We start from the raw sequence: 9,712 nt of genomic DNA on the forward strand, positions 1-9,712 counted from the left end.
CATCAGGCATCATGTGCCCTCTGCTTACAATGAGAAACTGCACTGCCAAAGATGCACTGAAACCAAATGAAGTACATCTCTGTTTGATAAGATCTGAACATTCGGTAAGTTGTATAATATTTTTTGGGCAATAAATACTATAAATGTAAGTTATGTGTGGACATTTAAAGATCACTATTTTCATTCGTGAGATTGTGTGCATTATTTAAATGTATTCAGATATATATCATGATATATATATGATATCATGATATATCTGATTATATCAGATTATTTTAACCAAGGGAGAGAAACGACTCACATTTGTCTCCCAGGACATTCTGAATCGTCCTCTAAATGCTACCAGGTGAGCTTAAGTTAAAAAACAAATTATATTCATATTTTAGGTGCGGGTAGCTCTGATCGATATCAGTGTATATAGAATATACATAGAAAAAATACATTTTTCCTCAATTCTTCAAATAATTTTTGTAATCATTGGTATGCATGGTAATTGCTATTATTTGTAAAAAATAAATTCATTAATTTCTCAGCCCTATTGTAAGCGTATCTTGTTTGGTTTTTGATTGTTGTAAACATGAATGGTAATCAAGGCTCATCCATGAAATCTATATAATTTGCATTACATCTGGTTTTGTCTGAGACTGTTTTTGACTCTTTAGGATATTTATTATTTAGATTTTCCTCTCATAATTGTTTGGATTATGGACATGTAGTTCTGAAAAATTCTCTATATTATTTGCTTTTATTTAAATAGATGTAGATCTGTTGCTGACAATTCTGCTGACAAGTTGCTGCTACAAGGTGTAATGTCACACTTCCACATACTATTTTGCACTATATAAATTGGACTGTTGCACCACATTGAGGCACAGACTAGTGATCGTGCTGGAAGTTGGAAGTGGCTTTGTTTTCTGTTGAGCGTCACTGCTTCTGTTGTCAGTCTGAGTGAAAGTCAGGGCAGGTGGTGTACACAGTGATGCAGGTGCTGATCGGCCTGAGCTGCTGTGTGGGGAACCTGCTGGTGTTGGCAGCTCTGTGGTCCAGTCAGAGCCTCCAGCAGGAGCCCACATACTGCCTGCTGCTGTCCCTGTGTGTGGCTGACGCTCTGGTGGGGGCTGTGGCCGTACCTTCTAGGTAACTTCTGTTTAGTTGCAGGTTTTTGGCCACTTTGCGTTTGCATATATACAGCCTCTTAGAGTTGGACATAGCGTTATATGTGTCTATAGTGTTTACTTGAGACATCGGTAGGCAACATTTCTTTTGTTTCGCTTCTGTTTGGGCTGCCTGATACCGCACAAACCCTTTTCTTTTATTTCACTTACTTCTTGGGGCTCCAAGCATCTCTTGCCAATTGTTTCTGAATGCTAAGTGCAATTTTATAAGCTATAGGCCATAAACATGTATTCAAAGATTAAATAACCATGGAAATAGCCTCAATTTGCCTTTTGGTGCCTATTTTCAGTTCCAAAATGATATTGTACTTTTTGTTTTCTTTTTAAGGACAGGGACTCTCAGCTTCACTCCCCAGTTCGGATGGTATAACAAGGAAATGCTGGCCCACTCTAACAACTCCATTATTCTTTTGCCAATTCATTGTCGCCATTCCAATGTCTCATCTGGTTTATTTATTTATTTTTCTCTGCACGCTATCACCTTTGTTGGTGATGATAACACTATATATTAAAATCATTTGGACCCGTCCTAGAAACCTCAGAGATAAGCCATGGAATGATTGAGTTCCGACACAACACACCACCTTTATAAAGAAAGAGAGACAACTTGCAGCTTCTCTCTTTCTGGTCTTGCTGTTGTTTGCTGCATCCTAGTTGCCTCTGCACATTATGAACTGCTTTGCTTACTTTGGTGGAGTAACGTTTCCGGTATCTGTGGTGGCTTTCTATGTTGGCAATGTGCTCTCTCATGCAAATTCACCTGTGAATCCCATTGTATATGCTTAGTACCAAAAATTAGAGCGGCTTTTTTCAAATCTTGGAGAAAGTATAAATCCTGTGGAGAGGAAAGACTAGGACCAGCCAACAGCCAGGCAACAGATGACAAACTCAATAGTAATGTAGACATTATAGAAGCAACGTAAAGGCATCTACCACTTTCTGTCAACTTCTCTAGTAAGTATTGTCATTTTTTTAATTCTATTTACTATTCACTTTTCCAATTTGAAACATTTCATTTGATTTATGTTTCATTGTGCAGTATGTACAAGATAAAACATAGTTTTGTAGTTTAGTAGTAACTTGTATGATATAATAGTACAAATACAAATATTCAATGACACATATAAGTGCAAAACATGTCACATATAAAAAACAAAATAAATATATGATAAAACATTAGGTGAAATGCTTTATTGATTGATGTTACAAAAATAAAATAACACTGTAAATACTGATGATAAAATAGGGAAAGCGCCCATGTTATGCATGCCAATGACCACAGGATGGCATAAAGGCACTCTTTACAATGAGCTCCTCAGACACTCAATTTGTTCCTTTCAAGGAAGGTAATAGACTGTATAGTTATCACCTGAGTAGGACTATCTTTTTCCTACAAACTATACAACCTACTACCTCACCTTGCTAGGCTCAACTCCAGGCTGCAGTAATAGTTCTCCTAATAGTTTCAGTTTAACTTCCATTGTTGTTCATGGCTCTCTGACTGTAGTTGAACCTGTCTCTTTAGGGAAGACAGTAGATTGTATAGTTAACTCAGAGGGATGACACAATCCCCACAACTATTCAATCTACTACCTCAGCCTTAAGGACAGCAGCAAGATGCGGACAGTATCCAGTGTGTCCACCTGTGGGCAAAAAATAAAATAACTTTTATCACAATGTATGTACACTTAGCTCAATAACATTGTGAGAAGCACTTAAATCAACCCATGCCATTGGTTAAATTCACAGGAAGGGGGGAGTGGGAAAACAGACAACATTTTTATATGGAGCTCCATTAAACAAGAGGGCACTGTATTAACAATCAATTGCTCCAGGTTGGCAAGTCATCATATTGACCACCATTTGTGACGTGTTTTCTCAGTCTTTTAGTGCTGTAATATTTTATTTGTATAGTCAATGAATTGGTCGACTGTGTCTAAGTCTATTTTTATTAAGATTGCAAGGATTATATGGACCAAAACAGAAAGGAGAATGTATGGAGTCAGTTGGCTGGAGTTTTTGTCTGGTATTACGTCTCTGTATAGTGATTTTGTGTGAGATTCAAAAAACATTTTGAGAGATTGATTGAACATTTTGAGAGATTGATTGAACAATGCAAAGATCAACCACAAATAAAAATTTTTTGACTACAGCCCTACTGTCTGTAGGCTTTAGAGAACAGGTATAGATAAGCAGTGAATGTAAAGTGCCGATGCGTAAACTTAAAATGGAGGAATTGATATGAGATACATTTGAGTTACAGCTTCTTGTTAACCGGCCAACAAACCATACAGGCATAAACAACCCTTTTAGTCTTCCATCTTAATAACAATGATGATCATAAACTTAAGCAGATGTCAGAATCTAACATTTGTGTTTTTCTGCTGTTTTCTGTGAATCCATATGCTCTGGCCGTAAAGTGGAAAATCTCCAGAGTGTGGATTATAGATGAATGTGTCTGGGTTTTAGTCTATGTGCTGTAAAAAGCTGAGTGGAGGAAAGTGCCATCTTTGTTTAGTGTGAAAGCCACTTCAAGTCCATTGGCAGGAGTAGCATGTTTACGATGCCAGCTACAGTCTGGGACAGGCTGCACTGTCTGGACACAGAAGCCAATGACCGGTAGAGCTGAGTGAGCACAGACAGTGCTGTGGTCAAGTTTGCGCTCTTTGCATAAATTAGCATGTGAACCGTGGTGGCTGAAAAGATGCAGTGTAGTTCATTACCATTTTGAATCCCTCTTTGGCCTAATTAATGCCGGTCGAGACTGAAATGTTTTGGCAGAGTGTCAGGCCAAGCTCAGTGGAGGTACATGAAGAGGGCACCAAAGAGTCAAAGCTCTGATTGAGATGTTGAAATAATTAGACTGTAAATGGTATCAACCTCATTCCATTGGAGGGCACTACTTTGTCAGTTTTTGAGCCAGTTCCAAGCAAAGATAACATTGTAGTGTGGAGACATTGCTTAAGTGTTATTACTCTCATTTTATCTTTATATTGCTATGAAGACAAACAAACAAATATACTCATGAGGACATGTTGGCCGTGGTCCATGATGATCAGCAGAAATTGGGGACCATTTTGAGGGCTACGGTTGCATCTTATTCCTTAGTGAGACAAGATGGGATATGACAGAAAAGGAGGGGAGAGTGTTGGTGGCAGTGAAATGAGACAATGATGTAAAAAGGGCTGCGATAGAGTAAGGTGGCAAACATATGCTCCAACTAGAGCCTGGACACTGCTCATGGTAAAGAAAGCCTCATTGTCTTGTGAGCAGACCACAGCCATATGTTCATCTGTATATGGTCATCTTTGCGATCTGTTTAATAAACACTGGCATACATCTGTATTGGCCCCTCACGATGTCAGTTTAGCAACAATTCCAAGCATAAAACCTTCTGTCCCTGAATATTGAATCATTTTTGTAATAATAAAGACACTTGCCTGGTGGTGTGGTACGAGCATGTGCTAAGAAAAGTATTCATGCTGTCAGGATTTGAAATGAAAGGATATGTGAGATCAGAATCTTCACATTCATCAGTATTTATTACGCTTTAGATTTTAATCTTCATAAACCTTATATCAAATGGCAGGAGCCAGCCCCTTTCTTTTAGTTGTTGAGTTCATTCTCTACAAGATTTGAGCAGTCCACTTTGTACACCCACTATACAGTATAGTCACAAACTACTTGAGCATGAATGGCTTTTTGACTTATAGCCTGCACCAGTCTGTTTATAACCTGTGAGTTATCGTGCTAACAAACAGGAAGTACTGGATGTGTATGCCTTATTGTCAGATAAAAGCAACATGCAAAAAATGCAGACTTTGATCCTGCGACCACAAAGTCACTCTAAGTATGGTGCGGAGAGAAACGCAAATAGCGGAGGAGATGACTTCCCAAACAACATGTCAGCAGGCCGCACAGTGAGTTCATGTGAGGAGAGTGGGGATGGGGGGAGGAAATGCCGGACGGCCATTCTTCCGCTGGCCTCACTCTTCCTCTGTGTACAGTGTGCCATGAGCTGTCTGCAAACTCCACCAAAGAAACTCCCAAAAGCTGAGTCAACTGCAACAGAGACCAAACCACACAATTTCACACTGTGGCATCCAGCTAAACATTTACACTGACGGTCTGGATGATGGCAATTATGTCACTGTAAATACAAATAAGTCTGCTTAAATTACTTTATTTTGCGCTTAAATTAGAGAAAATAAACAATGAGAGAAAATAGCTGCATTACAAACCGTGACTCTGCCATTTTATCACACAACCCCCTTCATGTATGGGATAATGCTTGCATCACAAAAACTGGTCCATACTGGTTTACCAACTAGCAGGGCCCACAAACACTGTGTTAAGTTCTAATGTGTGCATTTATACAACGTTCAAGTTGGACCATCAAACGCTAATTGCTAAAACACTATAATTTTTTTAATTTAGTCTTTCATTTTGTGGCAAACCATTGCTGCGGCAAGGTTCTCATCCCTCGTGCAGCAATATAATCATGCAACATTCAAACTCCCATCCAAGTTGAGAAAAGCCCATTTCCGTGATGAATGCTGTGCAAATAAGATTTCAGTTTTAGTTTGCTTTATGTTAATGCACCGGCCTCACCACTGTTTGCCATTGTCGAAGTAAAGATCTTTTAAAAATAAAAATAAAGACATAAATATCTGGTGGCACTTTATCTTTATGCCATTTTCAGTTAACATTTAAAAAACAACAACTTCTCTCAACATCAAACTTGTTAACGGCGCAATAGGCCTCATGTTGGTCAAAGATCGCAGGCGTACAGGGCGGAATCAAAAATGCGAACTGAACTGAAGCACAAGAAAGTAAGAATATTTCAAGATATATAAACAAAATCAGATTAAAACCATTAAATACCTGGATGCATGTTTTAAAACAGGTCAGGACACTGGTCACCCATGCAAAATGAGGCCATGGTTTCAGCGGACAAAAAGGCGGGTTAAGGACGACCCAAGAAGGCACTTCCACATCTTTCTCCTTTGCCTGCAAGACGAGAGAAGAAAGGCTTAGAAGTGAAGCAGCATGAAGCCCCACTCGAACATGGGCAGGGGCTCCAGTGCAGCCGTACCCTCCTCTATCCCTGCCCACTTTCAGAGTGCTGCCAAGAGGACAGTCGACAACAGGAGATGGGATGGGACGACTCAAATCCTCGCTTTATTTGGGGCCATGGGAAAGACATCAAAACTGCAGTTTGAAAAACAGTACAGAACCATAAAAAGAGAAAAGAGTAGAAGTAGAAAGGAGGAGTATGAAATCTTAACTTACTGTAGAATGTGCCCTGTAGCAGATCTCGAGTTGCCTCAATAGTTCAGTGCCAGATATTCCTTGAGCATTGCACAGCGAATAAGAAAAGTCTCCTTTCGGATCTGTGCAGTGAAGCCTTTTGTCAGCATTTGGCATCAGTCCCAGGTAGTACATGCCTCACAGTTCCCATTTTCCGTAGTCGCCCTTGACGTCTTTAGGCGTTCTCCACCTGCCTGAGCTTTTGTGTTGAGTTGTTGGAGTACAGAGACTTCCGTTGCTGTGGTTGTGGTTGCACTAAACAAGGTGAAATATTAACAGCATAGAAATCAGAGTCAATAACTGTCTAGGTTGTTTCCCACAATGCAGCATACGTATTTGTAAATATGTCAGACAGAGCGACAGAATGAGAATAAGACTCCTCACAAACTATTTTTGCAAAACAAAGCTACATAACAGTCCCTGATATCAATTCAAAACAGGGTGCAAACCATTCTGCGCTGCAAACTCATCTGTGTGTTTCCTCAGGCATTATCCGAGACAGCCCCATGTGTGACGTCATTCCTTCTTTTTCTGAGCAATAGTCTCCTTGCATATAAATCCTTTATAACCGTTTGTTAGAGCCTACTTTTCTGGCTCCCGAATCGCTTCCCTACAAAACTTCAGTCAGATGGACCTCTGAGATATGATAAAAACAACTCAGGAGGAGAGTTTCTGTGTTGAGTAGTGTCTTTCTCCTTTCTCACGAACATGCAGTTTATAACAGTTCAGCTGCAAAAGCTTGGGCCAGCCTCCATTGGCACTGGTTCAAAAGAGCAGTGCCTCTTTGAGAAAAGCAGTGGGACAAGTCTGTGCGAGAGTGTAGCCTGTTGTGGGTCGCTCTGACACCAGGGCATTGACCACTCTCAGGGCTCTCCCCTGGCAGCTTTGGCCACTCCAGTCCCTCAGACATCTGTTTACCCATGTGAATGCTGAAGCTGTTCTCAGTCAAGGAAGAGAATAGGAAACTAGCTGCAGCTCTATTTCCTCTATACTTTCACTTTTGAGCTACAGACGCTAAACTGAGTAATAAATGCAGGTGGTGCGCTAACATGAACTCAGATTTTCTTATCAGGTACTTCTCAGTATACAAATATGGCTTAGTATGAGCAAAGGCAAATGTATCAAACACCACTGTGGTGTCCCCAAGTGGACAGTAAAGTTTATAAAGTATTGTATTGTATAAACCTCCAAATATGACCACATGCAAATGCAAAGACATATTGAATGCATTTACCTCTCAGTCAGCTCATTGTGCTAAGAACTCTGATTTTAAGAGAAGATTTTTTTACAGTCCAACACAGACCTATATTAACTAAGCTTTGCAAAAATGAGTAAAACCTGCTTTGCATGCAAAAAAGTAACGTCACACATTTATGTATGATGTGGATGGTAGTTACTGTTATTGTCACACCTTATGTAAATAAATAACTTTTCCCTGATGAGAACTAGACTGAACTTTCAATAATTCCCTATGGCTATAATTTGATACACTCTTATTTGTAACACAAAAGGGCTACTGACAATAATGGATGCTTTGATATGTTCTCACATGTATTTGATGTGGACTGGCCTCATGTTGACCTTAATTTTATGTCTCGTGTGCTTAGCTTTATAGATCATTGCAATACTCAAATATTCTAATGATTCATAAGTTATTAAATGTATTATGTAGTCTGTTGGACTTCTTAACTATATCAAGAGGTTACACACCCTGTCCTACAAAACTTAATCTAATGAATAAGTATACTAAACCGGTGTTGGGAAATAGGAACAAAAACTGTCCCAAGTTACAGGTTACATCATTTTATTTAGCATGGCAGCCATTTTTTCTACTTTTAGGTTTTTGTTTTTTACCTATGACGCAACAGGCACTTAGATATTGTGTCTTGGAATGACTTCTAGACTGCTTGCATTTTAAACAAACTGTATGACTTGATCTTTAAAGTGAATAGGCTGTTAACGCAAAAACACGCAGCCACTGGCATTGCCACACATTTAAGATACAGGTCTACAGGAGAGGGCTGGGAACCTTTTCATTCCCCCCCCACTACAGGTAGTTAATCAGGATCAGATTATCAGTTAAATAATACTGTCTGATTTTTCATACTGGTATTTGAATAACTTTTTCAGTACCTATTCCTGTATTAATAAATATATCTAGTACATAATAGTACATAACAGAATAATAATTGTTATGTACGAGTATATGTTGTCATTAATTCATATTGCCAAGCTTTGTAACTCTCTATAGTACTCTCGCATGACCCATTGGGCATCATTTAATTATTAAATTTTTTAAATTCGGTTTTCAATAACTAACTTGGTATTGGTAGTGTCCTAACCATTTTTAAAACATGCTATAGTGATACCTTTACTGGTATGTATGCATACAATTATATTTAATTAAGTAATGCAAACATTTGAAAGTAGGAAGCCCCAAGTTACAGTTTGAGTCATGATAGCCTTCCATTAATATTGATGTCTGTCAAGAAATACTGCTTATTTTAGTTGTAAATAGCTTTTAAAGAAATACAAATTGTACTATACAAATACACAACATTTCAAAAATAAATACAGTATACAGGTATATGCCATTTGTTTTCTCATTATAACTCAACCTCAGACACTTAAGCACAAAAATATTTACATCCACTACACTTGTGTAAATGATTTTCGGATTTATGCTGAAAACACATGCAGTAGTTGTTTTTCAAGTATTAAGCCACAACAAGCCAAGTCTGACCTCAGTAATGTATATCCTCATAGAAGAGTCATGGGTTTGGTTATGTTTTCATGTGAAATTGATTTTCCTGTTTTGTTTCCATTGTTTGTCCAGTCATGGGCTGTCACTGGCTTAATCATTCACAAAACTTAACTCTGCCACAGGGTTCACATCCTCAGCATTTGCTTCTTCAACAACAAATGTTATTGTATGTTCGGCCCAGTCTAAAATATCATTGTCATTATCAGACCCCCCACCCCTGCTCCCCAAAGGCCTCTGCTCCTAAGGCACTACCTCTATGCACTACCCATAATTCATCTGGTTTAGTATTTGTACAACTGCTCTAAAGAGTCCCCACTTCACCATAACATTGAATGATGTGTTTTCATTTTATCCAGGCTTGTTGTTACAGTTCTTGGTATAGAAAGAGCTGCTTTTACTGCCTCTCAGTCCAACTCTCTTGTGGTGCTTCTTATTGCATCACAAATATTTGCTATCTTGCTCA

At 38.8% G+C, this 9,712-nt stretch overlaps 1 long non-coding RNA gene and 1 pseudogene across 1 annotated transcript; one reads left to right on the forward strand and one right to left on the reverse strand.

The window, feature by feature from the left end:
* Nucleotides 1-11: 11 nt before the first annotated feature.
* LOC140365744 (adenosine receptor A1-like) lies at nt 12-2,098 on the forward strand (annotated as a pseudogene).
* Nucleotides 2,099-4,782: 2,684 nt separating this feature from the next.
* LOC140365603 (uncharacterized) lies at nt 4,783-7,498 on the reverse strand. The gene is made up of 3 exons (XR_011927837.1): nt 6,468-7,498; nt 6,060-6,185; nt 4,783-5,237 (listed from the first exon to the last, which is right to left on the reverse strand). It is a non-coding gene; the product is annotated as an uncharacterized lncRNA (long non-coding RNA).
* Between the last annotated feature and the right edge of the window lie 2,214 nt (nt 7,499-9,712).

This window comes from Eucyclogobius newberryi, unplaced genomic scaffold (genome assembly GCF_026437365.1).
Source record: "Eucyclogobius newberryi isolate DKJ021-1_F unplaced genomic scaffold, fEucNew1.0.hap1 SCAF_19, whole genome shotgun sequence".
NCBI lineage: Eukaryota > Metazoa > Chordata > Actinopteri > Gobiiformes > Gobiidae > Eucyclogobius > Eucyclogobius newberryi.